Source organism: Salvelinus namaycush, unplaced genomic scaffold (assembly GCF_016432855.1).
Source record: "Salvelinus namaycush isolate Seneca unplaced genomic scaffold, SaNama_1.0 Scaffold334, whole genome shotgun sequence".
In the NCBI taxonomy this organism is placed as follows: Eukaryota; Metazoa; Chordata; class Actinopteri; order Salmoniformes; family Salmonidae; genus Salvelinus; species Salvelinus namaycush.
Genome location: NW_024060275.1, coordinates 131,917 through 151,350, shown reverse-complemented (window position 1 = coordinate 151,350; position 19,434 = coordinate 131,917). Strand labels below are relative to the sequence as shown.

At 43.3% G+C, this 19,434-nt stretch overlaps 1 long non-coding RNA gene across 1 annotated transcript in view; it reads right to left on the bottom strand.

Moving 5' to 3' along the window:
- The window catches only part of LOC120040193, a 129,175-nt gene that overhangs the window by 41,371 nt on the left and 68,370 nt on the right, over positions 1-19,434 (bottom strand). The window contains exon 2 of the long non-coding RNA XR_005475587.1: positions 12,529-13,238. This is a non-coding gene — a long non-coding RNA (uncharacterized LOC120040193). The remainder of the gene's footprint in view (positions 1-12,528; positions 13,239-19,434) is intronic.

The following is a 19,434-nucleotide window of genomic DNA, read 5'->3' as shown; positions in this document are numbered from 1 at the left end:
ACAATTCAATCCCTTTTAGACAACTTCCTGGACAAAACATTCCACTGTAATAGTGAAGGTGTAAACTTGGCAGTAGAAAATCTAAACAGTATATTTGACCTCTCAGCTTCCCTATCAAATCAAAAAAATGTAAGCAGACAACCGAAGAAAATGAACAACAATGACAAATGGTTGATGAAGAATACAAAATCCTAAGAAAGAATTTGAGAAACCTGTCCAACCAAAAACACAGAGACCCAGAAAACCTGAGTCTATGCCTTCACTATGGTGAATCACTAAAACAATACAGAAATACACTATGGAAAAAGAAGGAACAGCATGTCAGAAATCAGCTCAATGTAATTGAAGAATCCTGTCACGAATTCCGCCGAAGTCGGCTCCTCTCCTTGTTCGGGCGGCGTTCGGCGATCGACGTCACCGGCTTTCTAGCCATCGCTGCTCCATTTTTCATATTTCCATTTCTTTTGTCTTGTTCCATACACACCTGGTTTTCATTCCCTAATCACACTGCATGTATTTAGTCCTCTTTTCCCCTCCATGTCTTTGTGTGAAATTGTTTTATGTTATGTGGGTATTGTCACGCGCCAGACTTTTGTTTCATGTTCCGTGTTTTGGGCACTTTAATGTACTTATGTGCTTTCGTTTGGACCGGAATAAAAAGTGCGCCTGTTAACTACACTCTGCTCTCCTGCACCTGACTTCACCTCCCATACACACCCGTAACAAACCCATAGAATCTAACCACTTCTGGGAAAATTGAAAAACACTAAACAAACTACAACATGAAGAATTATCTATCCAAAATGGAGATGTATGGATAAACCACTTCTTCAATCTTTTTGGCTCTATAACAAAGAACAAACAGCAAAAACATATACATGATCAAATAAAAATCTTAGAATCAAATATTAAAGACTACCAGAACCCACTGGATTATCCAATTACCTTGAATGAACTACAGGACAAAATACAAACCCTCCAACCCAAAAAGGCCTGTGGTGTTGATGGCATCCTCAATGAAATTATAAAATATACAGACAACAAATTTCAATTGTCTATACTTAAACTCTTTAACATCATCCTCAGCTCTGGCATCTTCCCCAATATTTGGAAACAAGGACTGATCACCCCAATCCACAAAAGTAATAACTACCTTGGGATATGTGTCAACAGCAACCTTGGGAAAATCCTCTGCATTATCATTAACAGCAGACTCGTACATTTCCTCAGTGAAAACGATGTACTGAGCAAATGTCAAATTGTCTTTTTACCAAATTACCGTACGACAGACCACGTATTCACCCTGCACACACTAATTGACAAACAAACAAATCAAAACAAAGGCAAAGTCTTCTCATGCTTTGTTGATTTCAAAAAAGCTTTCGACTCAATTTGGCGTGAGGTTCTGCTATACAAAATAATGGAAAGTGTTGTTGGGGGAAAAACAAAAAACATTATAAAATCCATGTACACAAACAACAAGTCATCGGTTAAAATTGGCAAAAAACACACACATTTCTTTCCACAGGGCCATGGGGTGAGACAGGGATGCAGCTTAAGCCCCACCCTCTTCAACATATTTATCAACGACCAGCTGCAGTAACTAGCTGAGTTTCCTGTTAGCAGTATGAACAGTAGTATAGTTGAGTCACCCAGTACAGTTGTATAGTGGAGTCAGTCATCCACTACAGTTGTATAGTGGAGTCATCTACTACAGTTGTATAGTGGAGTCAGTCATCCACTACAGTTGTATAATGGAGTCATCTACTACAGTTGTATAGTGGAGTCAGTCATCCACTACAGTTGTATAATGGAGTCATCTACTACAGTTGTCTAATGGAGTCAGTGATCCACTACAGTTGTATAATGGAGTCAGTCATCCACTACAGTTGTATAATGGAGTCAGTCATCCACTACAGTTGTATAGTGGAGTCAGTCATCCACTACAGTTGTATAATGGAGTCATCCACTACAGTTGTATAGTGGAGTCAGTCATCCACTACAGTTGTATAATGGAGTCATCCACTACAGTTGTATAATGGAGTCATCTACTACAGTTGTCTAATGGAGTCAGTGATCCACTACAGTTGTATAATGGAGTCATCTACTACAGTTGTATAGTGGAGTCAGTCATCTACTACAGTTGTATAGTGGAGTCATCTACTACAGTTGTATAGTGGAGTCATCTACTACAGTTGTATAGTGGAGTCATCTACTACAGTTGTATAATGGAGTCATCTACTACAGTTGTATAATGGAGTCATCTACTACAGTTGTATAGTGGAGTCATCTACTACAGTTGTATAGTGGAGTCAGTCATCCACTACAGTTGTATAGTGGAGTCATCTACTACAGTTGTATAGTGGAGTCAGTCATCCACTACAGTTGTATAGTGGAGTCATCTACTACAGTTGTATAGTGGAGTCAGTCATCCACTACAGTTGTATAATGGAGTCATCTACTACAGTTGTATAGTGGAGTCAGTCATCCACTACAGTTGTATAATGGAGTCAGTCATCCACTACAGTTGTATAGTGGAGTCATCTACTACAGTTGTATAGTGGAGTCAGTCATCCACTACAGTTGTATAGTGGAGTCATCTACTACAGTTGTATAGTGGAGTCAGTCATCCACTACAGTTGTATAGTGGAGTCATCTACTACAGTTGTATAGTGGAGTCAGTCATCCACTACAGTTGTATAGTGGAGTCATCTACTACAGTTGTATAGTGGAGTCAGTCATCCACTACAGTTGTATAGTGGAGTCATCTACTACAGTTGTATAGTGGAGTCATCTACTACAGTTGTATAGTGGAGTCAGTCATCCACTACAGTTGTATAGTGGAGTCATCTACTACAGTTGTATAGTGGAGTCAGTCATCCACTACAGTTGTATAGTGGAGTCATCTACTACAGTTGTATAGTGGAGTCATCTACTACAGTTGTATAGTGGAGTCATCTACTACAGTTGTATAGTGGAGTCATCTACTACAGTTGTATAGTGGAGTCATCTACTACAGTTGTATAGTGGAGTCATCTACTACAGTTGTATAGTGGAGTCATCTACTACAGTTGTATAATGGAGTCAGTCATCTACTACAGTTGTATAGTGGAGTCATCTACTACAGTTGTATAGTGGAGTCATCTACTACAGTTGTATAGTGGAGTCATCTACTACAGTTGTATAGTGGAGTCATCTACTACAGTTGTATAATGGAGTCAGTCATCTACTACAGTTGTATAGTGGAGTCATCTACTACAGTTGTATAGTGGAGTCATCTACTACAGTTGTATAATGGAGTCAGTCATCTACTACAGTTGTATAGTGGAGTCATCTACTACAGTTGTATAGTGGAGTCATCTACTACAGTTGTATAGTGGAGTCATCTACTACAGTTGTATAGTGGAGTCATCTACTACAGTTGTATAATGGAGTCAGTCATCTACTACAGTTGTATAGTGGAGTCATCTACTACAGTTGTATAGTGGAGTCATCTACTACAGTTGTATAATGGAGTCATCTACTACAGTTGTATAATGGAGTCATCTACTACAGTTGTATAGTGGAGTCATCTACTACAGTTGTATAATGGAGTCATCTACTACAGTTGTATAATGGAGTCATCTACTACAGTTGTATAGTGGAGTCATCTACTACAGTTGTATAGTGGAGTCATCTACTACAGTTGTATAGTGGAGTCATCTACTACAGTTGTATAGTGGAGTCAGTCATCCACTACAGTTGTATAATGGAGTCATCTACTACAGTTGTATAATGGAGTCATCTACTACAGTTGTATAGTGGAGTCATCTACTACAGTTGTATAGTGGAGTCATCTACTACAGTTGTATAGTGGAGTCATCTACTACAGTTGTATAGTGGAGTCAGTCATCCACTACAGTTGTATAGTGGAGTCATCTACTACAGTTGTATAGTGGAGTCAGTCATCCACTACAGTTGTATAGTGGAGTCATCTACTACAGTTGTATAGTGGAGTCAGTCATCCACTACAGTTGTATAATGGAGTCATCTACTACAGTTGTATAGTGGAGTCAGTCATCCACTACAGTTGTATAGTGGAGTCATCCACTACAGTTGTATAGTGGAGTCATCTACTACAGTTGTATAGTGGAGTCATCTACTACAGTTGTATAGTGGAGTCAGTCATCCACTACAGTTGTATAGTGGAGTCATCTACTACAGTTGTAAAATGGAGTCATCTACTACAGTTGTATAGTGGAGTCATCTACTACAGTTGTATAGTGGAGTCATCTACTACAGTTGTATAGTGGAGTCAGTCATCCACTACAGTTGTATAGTGGAGTCATCTACTACAGTTGTATAATGGAGTCATCTACTACAGTTGTATAGTGGAGTCATCTACTACAGTTGTATAGTGGAGTCATCTACTACAGTTGTATAATGGAGTCATCTACTACAGTTGTATAATGGAGTCATCTACTACAGTTGTATAGTGGAGTCATCTACTACAGTTGTATAGTGGAGTCATCCACTACAGTTGTATAGTGGAGTCATCTACTACAGTTGTATAGTGGAGTCATCTACTACAGTTGTATAGTGGAGTCAGTCATCCACTACAGTTGTATAGTGGAGTCATCTACTACAGTTGTATAGTGGAGTCATCTAATACAGTTGTATAGTGGAGTCAGTCATCCACTACAGTTGTATAATGGAGTCATCCACTACAGTTGTATAGTGGAGTCAGTCATCCACTACAGTTGTATAATGGAGTCATCCACTACAGTTGTATAATGGAGTCATCTACTACAGTTGTCTAATGGAGTCAGTGATCCACTACAGTTGTATAATGGAGTCATCTACTACAGTTGTATAGTGGAGTCAGTCATCTACTACAGTTGTATAGTGGAGTCATCTACTACAGTTGTATAGTGGAGTCATCTACTACAGTTGTATAGTGGAGTCATCTACTACAGTTGTATAGTGGAGTCAGTCATCCACTACAGTTGTATAGTGGAGTCATCTACTACAGTTGTATAGTGGAGTCAGTCATCCACTACAGTTGTATAGTGGAGTCATCTACTACAGTTGTATAGTGGAGTCAGTCATCCACTACAGTTGTATAATGGAGTCATCTACTACAGTTGTATAGTGGAGTCAGTCATCCACTACAGTTGTATAGTGGAGTCATCTACTACAGTTGTATAGTGGAGTCAGTCATCCACTACAGTTGTATAGTGGAGTCATCTACTACAGTTGTATAGTGGAGTCAGTCATCCACTACAGTTGTATAGTGGAGTCATCTACTACAGTTGTATAGTGGAGTCATCTACTACAGTTGTATAGTGGAGTCAGTCATCCACTACAGTTGTATAGTGGAGTCATCTACTACAGTTGTATAGTGGAGTCAGTCATCCACTACAGTTGTATAGTGGAGTCATCTACTACAGTTGTATAGTGGAGTCATCTACTACAGTTGTATAGTGGAGTCATCTACTACAGTTGTATAGTGGAGTCATCTACTACAGTTGTATAGTGGAGTCATCTACTACAGTTGTATAGTGGAGTCATCTACTACAGTTGTATAGTGGAGTCATCTACTACAGTTGTATAGTGGAGTCATCTACTACAGTTGTATAATGGAGTCAGTCATCTACTACAGTTGTATAGTGGAGTCATCTACTACAGTTGTATAGTGGAGTCATCTACTACAGTTGTATAGTGGAGTCATCTACTACAGTTGTATAGTGGAGTCATCTACTACAGTTGTATAATGGAGTCAGTCATCTACTACAGTTGTATAGTGGAGTCATCTACTACAGTTGTATAGTGGAGTCATCTACTACAGTTGTATAATGGAGTCAGTCATCCACTACAGTTGTATAGTGGAGTCATCTACTACAGTTGTATAGTGGAGTCATCTACTACAGTTGTATAGTGGAGTCATCTACTACAGTTGTATAGTGGAGTCATCTACTACAGTTGTATAATGGAGTCATCTACTACAGTTGTATAATGGAGTCATCTACTACAGTTGTATAGTGGAGTCATCTACTACAGTTGTATAATGGAGTCATCTACTACAGTTGTATAATGGAGTCATCTACTACAGTTGTATAGTGGAGTCATCTACTACAGTTGTATAATGGAGTCATCTACTACAGTTGTATAGTGGAGTCATCTACTACAGTTGTATAGTGGAGTCATCTACTACAGTTGTATAGTGGAGTCATCTACTACAGTTGTATAGTGGAGTCAGTCATCCACTACAGTTGTATAGTGGAGTCATCTACTACAGTTGTATAGTGGAGTCAGTCATCCACTACAGTTGTATAATGGAGTCATCTACTACAGTTGTATAGTGGAGTCAGTCATCCACTACAGTTGTATAGTGGAGTCATCCACTACAGTTGTATAGTGGAGTCATCTACTACAGTTGTATAGTGGAGTCATCTACTACAGTTGTATAGTGGAGTCAGTCATCCACTACAGTTGTATAATGGAGTCATCTACTACAGTTGTATAGTGGAGTCAGTCATCCACTACAGTTGTATAGTGGAGTCATCCACTACAGTTGTATAGTGGAGTCATCTACTACAGTTGTATAGTGGAGTCAGTCATCCACTACAGTTGTATAGTGGAGTCATCTACTACAGTTGTATAATGGAGTCATCTACTACAGTTGTATAGTGGAGTCATCTACTACAGTTGTATAGTGGAGTCATCTACTACAGTTGTATAGTGGAGTCAGTCATCCACTACAGTTGTATAGTGGAGTCATCTACTACAGTTGTATAATGGAGTCATCTACTACAGTTGTATAGTGGAGTCATCTACTACAGTTGTATAGTGGAGTCATCTACTACAGTTGTATAATGGAGTCATCTACTACAGTTGTATAATGGAGTCATCTACTACAGTTGTATAGTGGAGTCATCTACTACAGTTGTATAGTGGAGTCATCCACTACAGTTGTATAGTGGAGTCATCTACTACAGTTGTATAGTGGAGTCATCTACTACAGTTGTATAGTGGAGTCAGTCATCCACTACAGTTGTATAGTGGAGTCATCTACTACAGTTGTATAGTGGAGTCATCTACTACAGTTGTATAGTGGAGTCATCTACTACAGTTGTATAGTGGAGTCAGTCATCCACTACAGTTGTATAGTGGAGTCATCTACTACAGTTGTATAATGGAGTCATCTACTACAGTTGTATAATGGAGTCATCTACTACAGTTGTATAGTGGAGTCATCTACTACAGTTGTATAGTGGAGTCATCTACTACAGTTGTATAGTGGAGTCAGTCATCTACTACAGTTGTATAATGGAGTCATCTACTACAGTTGTATAGTGGAGTCAGTCATCTACTACAGTTGTCTAGTGGAGTCATCCACTACAGTTGTTTAGTGGAGTCATCTACTACAGTTGTATAATGGAGTCATCTACTACAGTTGTATAATGGAGTCATCCACTACAGTTGTATAGTGGAGTCAGTCATCCACTACAGTTGTTTAGTGGAGTCATCCACTACAGTTGTATAATGGAGTCATCCACTACAGTTGTTTAGTGGAGTCATCCACTACAGTTGTATAATGGAGTCATCCACTACAGTTGTATAGTGGAGTCAGTCATCCACTACAGTTGTATAATGGAGTCATCCACTACAGTTGTATAGTGGAGTCATCCACTACAGTTGTATAATGGAGTCAGTCATCTACTACAGTTGTATAATGGAGTCATCCACTACAGTTGTATAGTGGAGTCAGTCATCTACTACAGTTGTATAGTGGAGTCAGTGATCCACTACAGTTGTATAATGGAGTCAGTCATCCACTACAGTTGTATAATGGAGTCAGTCATCCACTACAGTTGTATAATGGAGTCAGTCATCCACTACAGTTGTATAATGGAGTCATCCACTACAGTTGTATAGTGGAGTCAGTCATCTACTACAGTTGTATAGTGGAGTCAGTGATCCACTACAGTTGTATAATGGAGTCAGTCATCCACTACAGTTGTATAATGGAGTCAGTCATCCACTACAGTTGTCTAATGGAGTCAGTCATCCACTACAGTTGTATAATGGAGTCAGTGATCCACTACAGTTGTATAATGGAGTCAGTGATCCACTACAGTTGTATAGTGGAGTCAGTCATCCACTACAGTTGTCTAATGGAGTCAGTCATCCACTACAGTTGTCTAATGGAGTCAGTGATCCACTACAGTTGTATAATGGAGTCATCCACTACAGTTGTATAGTGGAGTCAGTCATCCACTACAGTTGTATAGTGGAGTCAGTCATCCACTACAGTTGTATAGTGGAGTCAGTCATCCACTACAGTTGTATAATGGAGTCAGTCATCCACTACAGTTGTCTAATGGAGTCAGTCATCCACTACAGTTGTATAGTGGAGTCAGTCATCCACTACAGTTGTATAGTGGAGTCAGTCATCCACTACAGTTGTCTAGTGGAGTCAGTCATCCACTACAGTTGTCTAGTGGAGTCAGTCATCCACTACAGTTGTATAACAAGACAGCTACAGCTGCTTTAAACCCATTGACATACAGACTACCTGCGCACACACACACACACACACACACACACACACACACACACACACACACACACACACACACACACACACACACACACACACACACACACACACACACACACACACACACACACACGTCCCCCTCAACACAGACACATTTCCACTCATGCACAAACACAGATCACCTACTCCCATACTAAGTATCTGAGAATCACACTTCTAGATATATATATATATATAGAACAATGTAGCCAGAATCCAAGTGACTCTCACACAGTGGTACAGTGGTGCAGTGATACAGTAGTGCAGTGGTGCAGTGATACAGTAGTGCAGTGGTGCAGTGATACAGGGGTACTGTGGTGCAGTGGTACAGTAGTGCAGTGGTGCAGTGATACAGGGGTACCGTGGTGCAGTGGTACAGTGGTGTAGGGGTACAGGGGTACCGTGGTGCAGTGGTACAGTGGTGTAGGGGTACAGGGGTACAGTGGTGCAGTGGTACAGTGGTGCAGTGGTGCAGTGGTACAGTGGTACAGTGGTGCAGTGGTACAGTGGTGCAGTGGTACAGTGGTACAGTGGTGCAGTGGTACAGTGGTACAGTGGTGCAGTGGTGCAGAGGTGCAGTGGTACAGTGGTGCAGTAGTACAGTGGTGCAGTGGTGTAGGGGTACAGTTGTGTATGGGTACAGGGGTACAGGGGTACAGTGGTACCGTGGTGCAGTGGTGTAGGGTTACAGGGGTACCGTGGTGCAGTGGTACAGTGGTGTAGGGGTACAGGGGTACAGTGGTGCAGTGGTACAGTGGTGCAGTGGTGTAGGGGTACAGGGGTACAGTGGTACAGTGGTACAGTGGTGTAGGGGTACAGGGGTGTAGGGGTGTAGGGGTACAGGGGTACAGTGATGCAGGGTTACAGGGTGTGGGACTGACTGGAGTAGAACATAGAAATAGGAGCTCCACAGCAGGAGGGCTCGGCCCATGGTCACCAAATTAGTCACAACGTCTTAGTGGACTAGGAGCTAGACAGAAGAGTACTTTCACACACGCACGCACGCACGCACGCACGCACGCACGCACGCACGCACGCACGCACGCACGCACGCACGCACGCACGCACGCACGCACGCACGCACGCACGCACGCACGCACGCACGCACGCACGCACGCACACACACACACACACACACACACACACACACACACACACACACACACACACACACACACACACACACACACACACACACACACACACACACACACAGACGAGAGGGAAGTGAAATGATGTGGGGATTTTATTCTAGTTGTTCTCAATAAGCCCCTGGATTTCATCTGACATTTCCCCAAGAAGAGCTAATGCATCACTCTTAGTTGGAAGGCCAACGCTAACTCATCACACATCTGGGAAGAGAGAGATAAAGAAGGATAAAAAGAGAGAAAAGGAAAGAAAAGAAAGAGAGAGATGAAGGGAAACAAGAGGGTGAGAGAGTCATGAAGAGGGAGAGAGAGAGAGAGAGAGAGAGACAGAGAGAGAGAGACAAAGAGAGAGAGACAGAGAGAGAGAGAAAGAGAGAGAGCGAATGAGAGGGGGTACAAGAAGAGAAGGAAGGGTCTGGGTTAGGATCAGGTTTAGGATAAGGGTCTGGGTTAGGATCAGGGTATGGGTTAGGATCAGGGTTAAGATCAAGGTTAGGGTCTGGGTTAGGGTCTGGGTTAGGATCAGGGTTAGGATCTGGGTTAGGGTCTGGGTTAGGATCGGGGTTAGGTTCTGGGTTAGGATCAGGGTCTGGGTTAGGATCAGGGTCTGGGTTAGGATCAGGGTCTGGGTTAGGGTCTGGGTTAGGATCAGGGTCTGGGTCTGGGTCAGGGTCTGGGTTAGGATCAGGGTCTGGGTTAGGATCAGGGTCTGGGTCAGGGTCTGGGTTAGGATCAGGGTCTGGGTTAGGATCAGGGTCTGGGTTAGGATCAGGGTTTGGGTTAGGATCAGGGTCTGGGTTAGGATCTGGGTTAGGATCAGGGTTAGGATCAGGGTCTGGGTTAGGGTCTGAGTTAGGATCATGGTCTGGGTTAGGATCAGGGTCTGGGTTAGGGTCTGGGTTAAGATCAGGGTCAGGATCTGGGTTAGGATCAGGGTCAGGGTTAGGGTCTGGGTTAAGATCAGGGTCAGGATCTGGGTTAGGATCAGGGTCAGGGTTAGGGTCTGGGTTAAGATCAGGGTCAGGATCTGGGTTAGGATCAGGGTCAGGGTTAGGGTCTGGGTTAGGGTCAGGGTTAGGGTCTGGGTTAAGATCAGGGTCAGGATCTGGGTTAGGATCAGGGTCTGGGTTAGGGTCTGGGTTAAGATCAGGGTCAGGATCTGGGTTAGGATCAGGGTCAGGGTTAGGGTCTGGGTTAGGGTCAGGGTCTGGGTTAGGATCAGGGTCGGGGTTAGGATCAGGGTCAGGATCAGGATCAGGGTCTGGGTTAGGATCAGGGTCAGGGTTAGGATCAGGGTCAGGATCAGGGTCTGGGTTAGGATCAGGGTTAGGGTCTGGGTTAGGATCTGGGTTAGGGTCTGGGTTAGGGTCAGGGTTAGGGTCTGGGTTAGGGTCTGGGTTAAGATCAGGGTCAGGATCAGGGTTAGGATCAGGGTCTGGGTTAGGGTCTGGGTTAAGATCAGGGTCAGGATCTGGGTTAGGATCAGGGTCAGGGTTAGGGTCTGGGTTAGGGTCAGGGTCTGAAGGGCTCAGACGTCTGTGAGTCAGCAGCAGTCAGTGGAATGGGTGGAGACAGCACGATGGAGAGAGGGAGGGACTGACGAGGGACGGGGAAAAATAGACAGTGTACATTTTCACACCTCTGTGGGAGGAGCCTGACCTTGGGTTAGTACACTGGCCAATCACACACACACACACAAACACAGCCGTTCGGTAGTGGAACTTCTGTCACAGACCACCAGGGTTGTAAACACTGTGGAAACTAAGCCAGCGATCCAAATGGCACCCTATTCCCTATGTAGTGGACTAATTTTGACTACAGCCTATAGGTTTTTGGTCAAAATTTGTGCACTATATAGGGAATAGGGTGCCATTTGGGACATAAGCTAAGCTATGAAGTTTTGTTTACAACATAGCGCTTTAGTATGTGGTCTGTGCTGGGCTGGGTTTCAATGTAGAACCTTATTTCCTGTTCTCTCCCCTGCACCCTAGTCCTCTCCTGATTGGACTAGATAACTCTGGCCAGCCAGATCTGTCCTCCGATTGGATAACCCTGACGACCTCAGGAAACTGACAACATGGTAGCTCAGTATCATTAAAACCTGAAGCATTCTGGGTTGGTAAGGCAATGAACTGCTATGCATTTTGTGTACACAACACAACCTACCTCACTCGCTTGTCATCCTACATACAGTAGCTATTCTTCAGATGAAACTAGTAGAAGAGGACAGCAGCTCTGTCTATACAAGCACATATAGTAGCAGAAGAAGACAGCAGCTCTGTCTATACAAGCACATATAGTAGCAGAAGAAGACAACAGCTCTGTCTATACAAGCACATATAGTAGCAGAAGAAGACAGCAGCTCTGTCTATACAAGCACATATAGTAGCAGAAGAAGACAGCAGCTCTGTCTATACAAGCACATATAGTAGCAGAAGAAGACAACAGCTCTGTCTATACAAGCACATATAGTAGCAGAAGAAGACAGCAGCTCTGTCTATACAAGCACATATAGTAGCAGAAGAAGACAGCAGCTCTGTCTATACAAGCACATATAGTAGCAGAAGAAGACAGCAGCTCTGTCTATACAAGCACATATAGTAGCAGAAGAAGACAGCAGCTCTGTCTATACAAGCACATATAGTAGCAGAAGAAGACAGCAGCTCTGTCTATACAAGCACATATAGTAGCAGAAGAAGAAATGCAAACAAATCTATTCAAATTCATTCATTCTTGCTTGGACAACATACATGGTCCTATAGGAGGCTGAGACTACAACTACAACAGAACCAGTTTTACCTGAGGGTAGAAGGCAGTTGGTCCTGGCCTGGCCTGGCCTGGTCCGGTGGTCCAGTTGGGAGAAACCAGAAAGAGGTTCAGTTGAAGACAGCGGACCAGTCAGTACTGTGGTCCTGGCCTGGTCCTGGTCCGGTGGTCCAGGTGCGAGAAACCAGGAACTGATTCAGTTGAACACAGTGGACCAGTCAGTACTGTGGTTCAGTTGAACACAGGGAACCAGTCAGTACTGTGGTCCAGTTGAGCACAGGGAACCAGTCAGTACTGTGGTCCAGTTGAACACAGGGAACCAGTCAGTACTGTGGTCCAGTTGAACACAGGGGACCAGTCAGTACTGTGGTCCAGTTGAACACAGGGGACCAGTCAGTACAGTGGTCCAGTTGAACACAGGGAACCAGTCAGTACTGTGGTCCAGTTGAGCACAGGGAACCAGTCAGTACAGTGGTCCAGTTGAACACAGGGGAACAGTCAGTACTGTGGTTCAGTTAAACACATGGGACCAGTCAGTACTGTGGTCCAGTTGAGCACAGGGAACCAGTCAGTACAGTGGTCCAGTTGAACACAGGGGAACAGTCAGTACTGTGGTTCAGTTGAACACAGGGGACCAGTCAGTACTGTAGTCCAGTTGAACACAGGGGACCAGTCAGTACTGCAGCCTTGCTCTCAGAGTCCCACTCTGTCTGCCTCGCTCCAGGTGTTTTCACCCTGATTCCCTGCAGAGAGGAGAGAGAAGTCATGTTACATTTACTTGTGAGTCATTTAGCAGACGCTCTTATCCAGAGTGACTCACAGGAGCAATTAGGGTTAAGCGCCTTGTTCAAGGGCACATCGACAGATTGTTCACCTAGTCGGCTCGGGGATTCCAACGCTCTTAACCGCTAAGCTATCTTGTTCCTTCGGAATAAGGAAGGGAAAGTGTGTGCTTGTAATTATAGTAGCGTTTGGAAACCAGCCTGCAACAGCCGTGTGGCTGAGCTGATAACACATGGTGCTTACAACGCCAGGGTTGTGGGTTTGTTTCCCATGAAGGACCAGTTTCAAAAAATGAAAATGTATGTCGCTCTGGATAAGAGCATCTGATTATTATTTTATTTTTTTAAACATGATTAGATCGCTTTGATTTTTTTTGTGATCAAATTACAGTAAAAAAATGGTTATTACTGTAATTCAGACATTCAATAAGGATGACTACTCCTGTCCACTAAAGGCACAGCTCAGATCAAAACATTTAATGACTCCACAATTAAGGCTGTGGCGGTCATGACATTTTGTCAGCCGGTGATTGTCATACAAATAACTGCCGGACTCACGGTAATTGACCGTTAATTAACATAAACACGTTTAGCATCTCGAGGCCTCCACACATACAAGCCGCTAACGCGAGCCTTTGGAATGTCTACATTTAATGAAATTCTAATAAATCCATTTAATACACAGCATCACAATAAATCTATGATTTATTTTAGTCAGGTCTAAAGAAACACTATGATAAGAAGAAAATGTATTTCAGAAGAACAGAATGAGTTGGCCTACTGTATGTTATCTGGCTATGCTCCATGCCATAGGCTGTAGGCTTGTTCATTTAGCAGACAAGATATGAACGTATAAGTCCTCGTGCCATCATTTTATATTTCATGATTTTATAGTTATAAGAATATAATTGAACTTAGCTGAATAAAATAGAAAGGATATTTTTTCCCATTCAGGAGCGAGTGCACATATGAAGGCTATGTTGAACGTAAAAGGGATCATTTGAAACAGGTCCTATATGCTAGATTTAGAGTTGTTTGGCAACTTTAGTTGTGAATGATACAAACCTTAACGTCTTAGAAATGAGAACGTATATGGGCTGCATGATGTGACTAGAGCCTATTGATTTGAGAAAGTAGTAAAAAAAGCTTGTGCACTGTTCCTTCCCTCGGGATGCACAGCTGTTCTCATCAAGTATTTTCACACATCAGGCTATTCACATTTATTATTTATTTAACCTTTATTTAATTAGGAAAGTCAGTTTAGAACAAATTCTTATTTACAATGACGGCCTAGGAACAGTGGGTTAACTGCCTTGTTCAGGGGCGGATAGACAGATTTTTACCTTGCCAGCTCGGGGATTTGATCTTGCAACCTTCCGGTTACTATTCCAACACTCTAACCACTAGTCTACCTGTAATCTTTCCTTTACTAATATCTAAAATTTGGTTGGGCAGGAACAGGGACAGGAGCAGGGGGGAAAAGACGTGTCATGCTTCTGCACTTGATTAGTGAATGGAGGCAGTTCCAGTTCCAATCCCACAGTTCCTTTTTCCATCATGCCGGGTAGGCTACTCCGGTTTTATAGCAGAGCTGTGATTAATATTAACAGCTGAGAAATAAATATAGTAGCAGCTGGGATCCTCCTCTTTGTAATGGCAACCATCAACACTCTGCTGTCACACTAGATTACATATAGAAATGTCTGGGCTAATTTCCCTCCACGCATCAACCACTGTTTAAGGAGCATGCAGCCTCTCGCTGTGTGACAGGTCATATTCCGCCAAACTCTGGATGCCATTGGCTCTCCAACCCTGTTCCTGCAGCTACCCAAAGCATCCTCTAGTGGTTTCATGGGTCGAATGTTATTCATATTTTTCAAATGAAATGTTTTTGGGGTTTTTTCGGCAGAAAATCCAGTGTTTCTATATCAAACGGTTTTGTTATATTTCAGTCTTTTTGTGATGTATATAAAGTGTACAATTGGGAGGCAAACCATTATTTTTATACATTTCAACTCTGTATCTGACATGGTACAGGTGTCTTCTTTTTTTAAAGCCCATAACCATGTGTGTGAGGTGTATAATTTTGTTTTAAAGTAGATTTGTTAAAGACTACCATGTGTGACCCTGATTTAGACCACTGCAGTAAAGGTCAAGAAAAAACTGTAACATGTTTTCACAACATATTTAATGAAACTGTTGACAGGCCCCCTCTCAGCGCGCTAAAGAAAAGAATAAAAGACAGAGAGGAGGAGATGGAAACCCACAGTGGTGAGATATTTTTGTATCTAACGGTAATGTCAGCCTATTCATTTGGAAATATAAAAAATGTCCCTATTAATAGGCTATTCAAAATCAAATTCAAATCCACTATAATTGTAGGCTAACTCTGTAAGCCGCCCAGCACAATCAATGAACCAACAGCCTCACCTAGGGCAATACATTCTCTCCCAGACTCATGGATAGAGAGTTTGGAGCGTGGCATTAAAGTAACCAGTCCATCCAGTATGCATAATAACAGAGTCCACACTCAAAGGTAATTAAAAAAAGAAGATCCAAGATGGCGTAGCAGTCAGACGTGTGTTTGTTTTGTCCCGTGTAAATAGTCTGGTTTTTGTTAGTTTTTTCGCATATATTTTAATCTCACTTTGCATCTACGAACTAAATATTCTTTCATGCAACCCGCCTCACCCAATGAGGTACGGATCTGCTATTTTTATACCTTATAACTGGAACCTCCATCAGAAACTAGCCAGCTAACTAGCTACTAGCTATTAGTCATTGTTTGCCACTGCTAGCGGTCTTCACCTTTAGCCCGGACACCAGCCAGCTTTTGCTCGGACAATACATGCCAGTCTCCACAGCGCGATATCAACCCAGAGCATATCGGACTGCTTTTCTCTACAACATCACCGGATTCCTTCCACAAGCTCTGGACCATTACACCGGATCATCGCAGCTAGCTAGCTGCAACCGAGTGGCTATTGTTGGCTAATGCCTCTGTGACTTAAATGTAAATGTCCCGAAGCAAGCACCAGTTAGCTTTGAGCTAGCCTCGAGCTAGGCCCATCTCCCGGCTAGCCGCCGAAGTATACCAGCTAATTCTTGGGCTACAATACCTCTTTTACCAATTGGCCTGGACCCTTTATTGTCGACACGGAGCCCCGCCGATCCATCACAACTGGTCTGCTGACGTAATCATCCGATGTGGTTTCAACAGGCTTTTCTGTTGCGATGTCGCCGAAGACCCATCTGCTATCCCCGGCCCGCTAGCTTTCTGAACGCCGTGTCTCCCGCTCGCCTAGCGTAGTAGCGACTACCGAACGGCTCCCTGACTCACCTATTGCTGCTCATTGGACCCTATGATCACTCGGCTACACAGCTGATGCCTGCTGGACTGTTCACTAACACAGTACCTCAATTTGTTTATCTGTCGGCCCCAGCCTCCAACTCAGGTCCTGTGTGTACCTAACTGACCCTCTCAGCCCATTCATCACCATTTACCCGTTGTTGTCTTATCTCTCCTGATCAACACCTGTGATTGCTTTATGCCTCTCTCTAATGTCAATATGCCGTGTCTACTGCTGTTTCGGTTAGTTCTTATTGTTTTATTCCACTGTAGAGCCCCCCTGTAGAGCCCCGGCTCAACATACCTTAGATAGCTATTTTGTCCCACCCCCCACACATGCAGAGACCTCACCTGGCTTAACTGGTGCCTCCAGAGATGCAACCTCTCTCATCGTCACTCAATGCCTAGGTTTACCCCCAATGTACTTGCACCGTACCATACCCCTGTCTGTACATTATGCCCTGAATCTATGCTACCACGCCCAGAAATCTGCTCCTTTTCTTCTCTGTTCAAAACGCATTAGACGACCGGTTCTTAAAGCCTTTAACCGTACCCTTATCCTACTCCTCCTCTGTTCCTCTGGTAATGTAGCGGTTAACCCAGGCCCTGTGGCCCCCAGTACTACCCCTATTTGTCAGGCGCTCTCATTTGTTGACTTCTGTCACCGTAAAAGCCTTGGTTTCATGCATGTTAACATCAGAAGCCTCATCCACAAGTTTGTTTTATTCACTGCTTTAGCGAACTCTGCCAACCCTGATGTCCTCCGTCAAGATAGAACTGCCAAAGGGTGTGGAGTTGCAATCTACAGCAGAGATAGCCTACAGAGTTCTGTCATACTATCCAAGTCTGTGCGCAAACAGTTTGAGCTTCTACTTTCAAAAATCCACCTTTCGGGGACAAAATGGCGCCGTAGAGAGAACACTGTGTTTCAGCGAGCTCCCGTGGCATTCGTAAATTTATATTCTTTCATTAATCTCCTTGCTTGAAAAAGTGGTAGAATTGGCTAAATAAGTTATCCTGCAATGAGTCTTGACGGTTACTTCTCAAAAATCTCCGACAACATGCCCAGCAGAGCTACTAAGAACTCGACCAAAACCACCATCCCTGTAGATGTGCAGGAGGAGCTAGCCTCCGTTAGCGAAGCTAACACCGTTGCGGATCCAGGCACAATGGACCTGGTGATTCAAAAGATGACGGACAACATTACTAAAGTGATCGATGTTAAGATAAGAACGGTCTTGGAAGCAATAGCAGGCCATTCAGCTGAATTACAGAGGGTGGTCAAACGTGTCGATGAGGCGGAAGGAAGAATTGCTACAGTGGAAGCTTCAGCTACATCTATGGACACTAAGATGAAAGCACTTGAGAAACAGGTGCGCGAAATGGCGGAGCACATTGACGACTTGGAGAATCGAGGACGCAGATGCAATATTCGTGTTGTGGGACTCCCGGAAAATTCTGAAGGGACACGTTCAGTAAATTTTTTTGAGGAATGGATCCCTGACTACTTACAAATGGACACTAAGGCTGGTCGTGTGAAGCTGGATAGAGCCCATCGCTCTCAAGCACCGATACCCGGTCCCAACCAGCGCCCACGGCCAGTGGTTATAAAGTTCCACAACTTCACCGACAAGCAGCGCGTTATGGATGCGGCTAGAAACATCGGCTCTGACGGTAGTCAACGTAAAGGTCCAAAGGTCTCATTCTTCAATGATTACTCCACAGCGGTTGTACGAAGACGCAAAGGGTTTGATGAGGCGAAGGCTCGACTCAGGAGAATGAAGATGGACTACGCACTGTTGTACCTGGCCACATTGAAGATTATGGTCAACGGATCGCCTAAGAAACTCTCCACACCTGAAGAGGCTGCTGCGTTTATTGACTCTCTCGGGTAAATAACTTTAAGCTGCGTCGCCGCAGCATTGGATAACTTTATTATCTTATTTGAATCTGATCATGAAACAGTGGTGTGAGTTCTCACATGCTCCGGTTCAGTAATATTCGTATTTTTATTATTTTTCTTGCTAAAGTAACTGCCGCTATAGCTCAGGCTGAGATATGGGTGAATCTATATTGGTGCCCAGGCTTGGTTTTAGGTGGAAGAGCCTCAATCTTAATATATTGATTTTCCTTTTCATATGTATAAAGGACGAGGCTATTGAGTGGCAATGCAGACTTAAGAGTCTACATTGGAAAGTTGAAATCCCCTGCATGTTAGCTAGTGGGAAAACCCCCTTTTGGATCTTTACATGTTTAAGTTTTGGGTTTAGTATAGTTAGAGTTCAGGGTTCATATCGTTTGTTTATGCTCGGTGAGATAGAAGAGAGTTCAACACATGGAAAAAGGTACCACCCCATTTTTACGGTGGGATTCAATCTGAATATGAAACGGTCAAAGTGCAATGGCAGGTAATACACTGCGTGTATGTACATGGAACATTAGAGGGAGCCATAATCCCATTAAAAGGAAGAAGGTACTGTCTTTTTTGAAAAAAGAAAATATTGATATTGCCCTGCTGCAAGAAACTCATTTGGATGATAAGGAGCATCTGAAATTACAACAAGGGGGGTTTGGTCAAGTGTTTTTCTCATCATTTACATCCAGAAGTAGAGGTGTAGCAATTCTTGTGAAAAAGAACTTACCACTTAAGGTCTTGAATTGTGTGAAAGATAAATTTGGTCGCTTTGTTATAATTAATGGTACTTTACAAGGGCAGAGCATCTCCATAATGAATATTTACTTCCCCCCTGCCCACCCCCCTGATTTCCTCACTAAGGTATTTCTAGACTTTTCAGAATTAAACTCAGA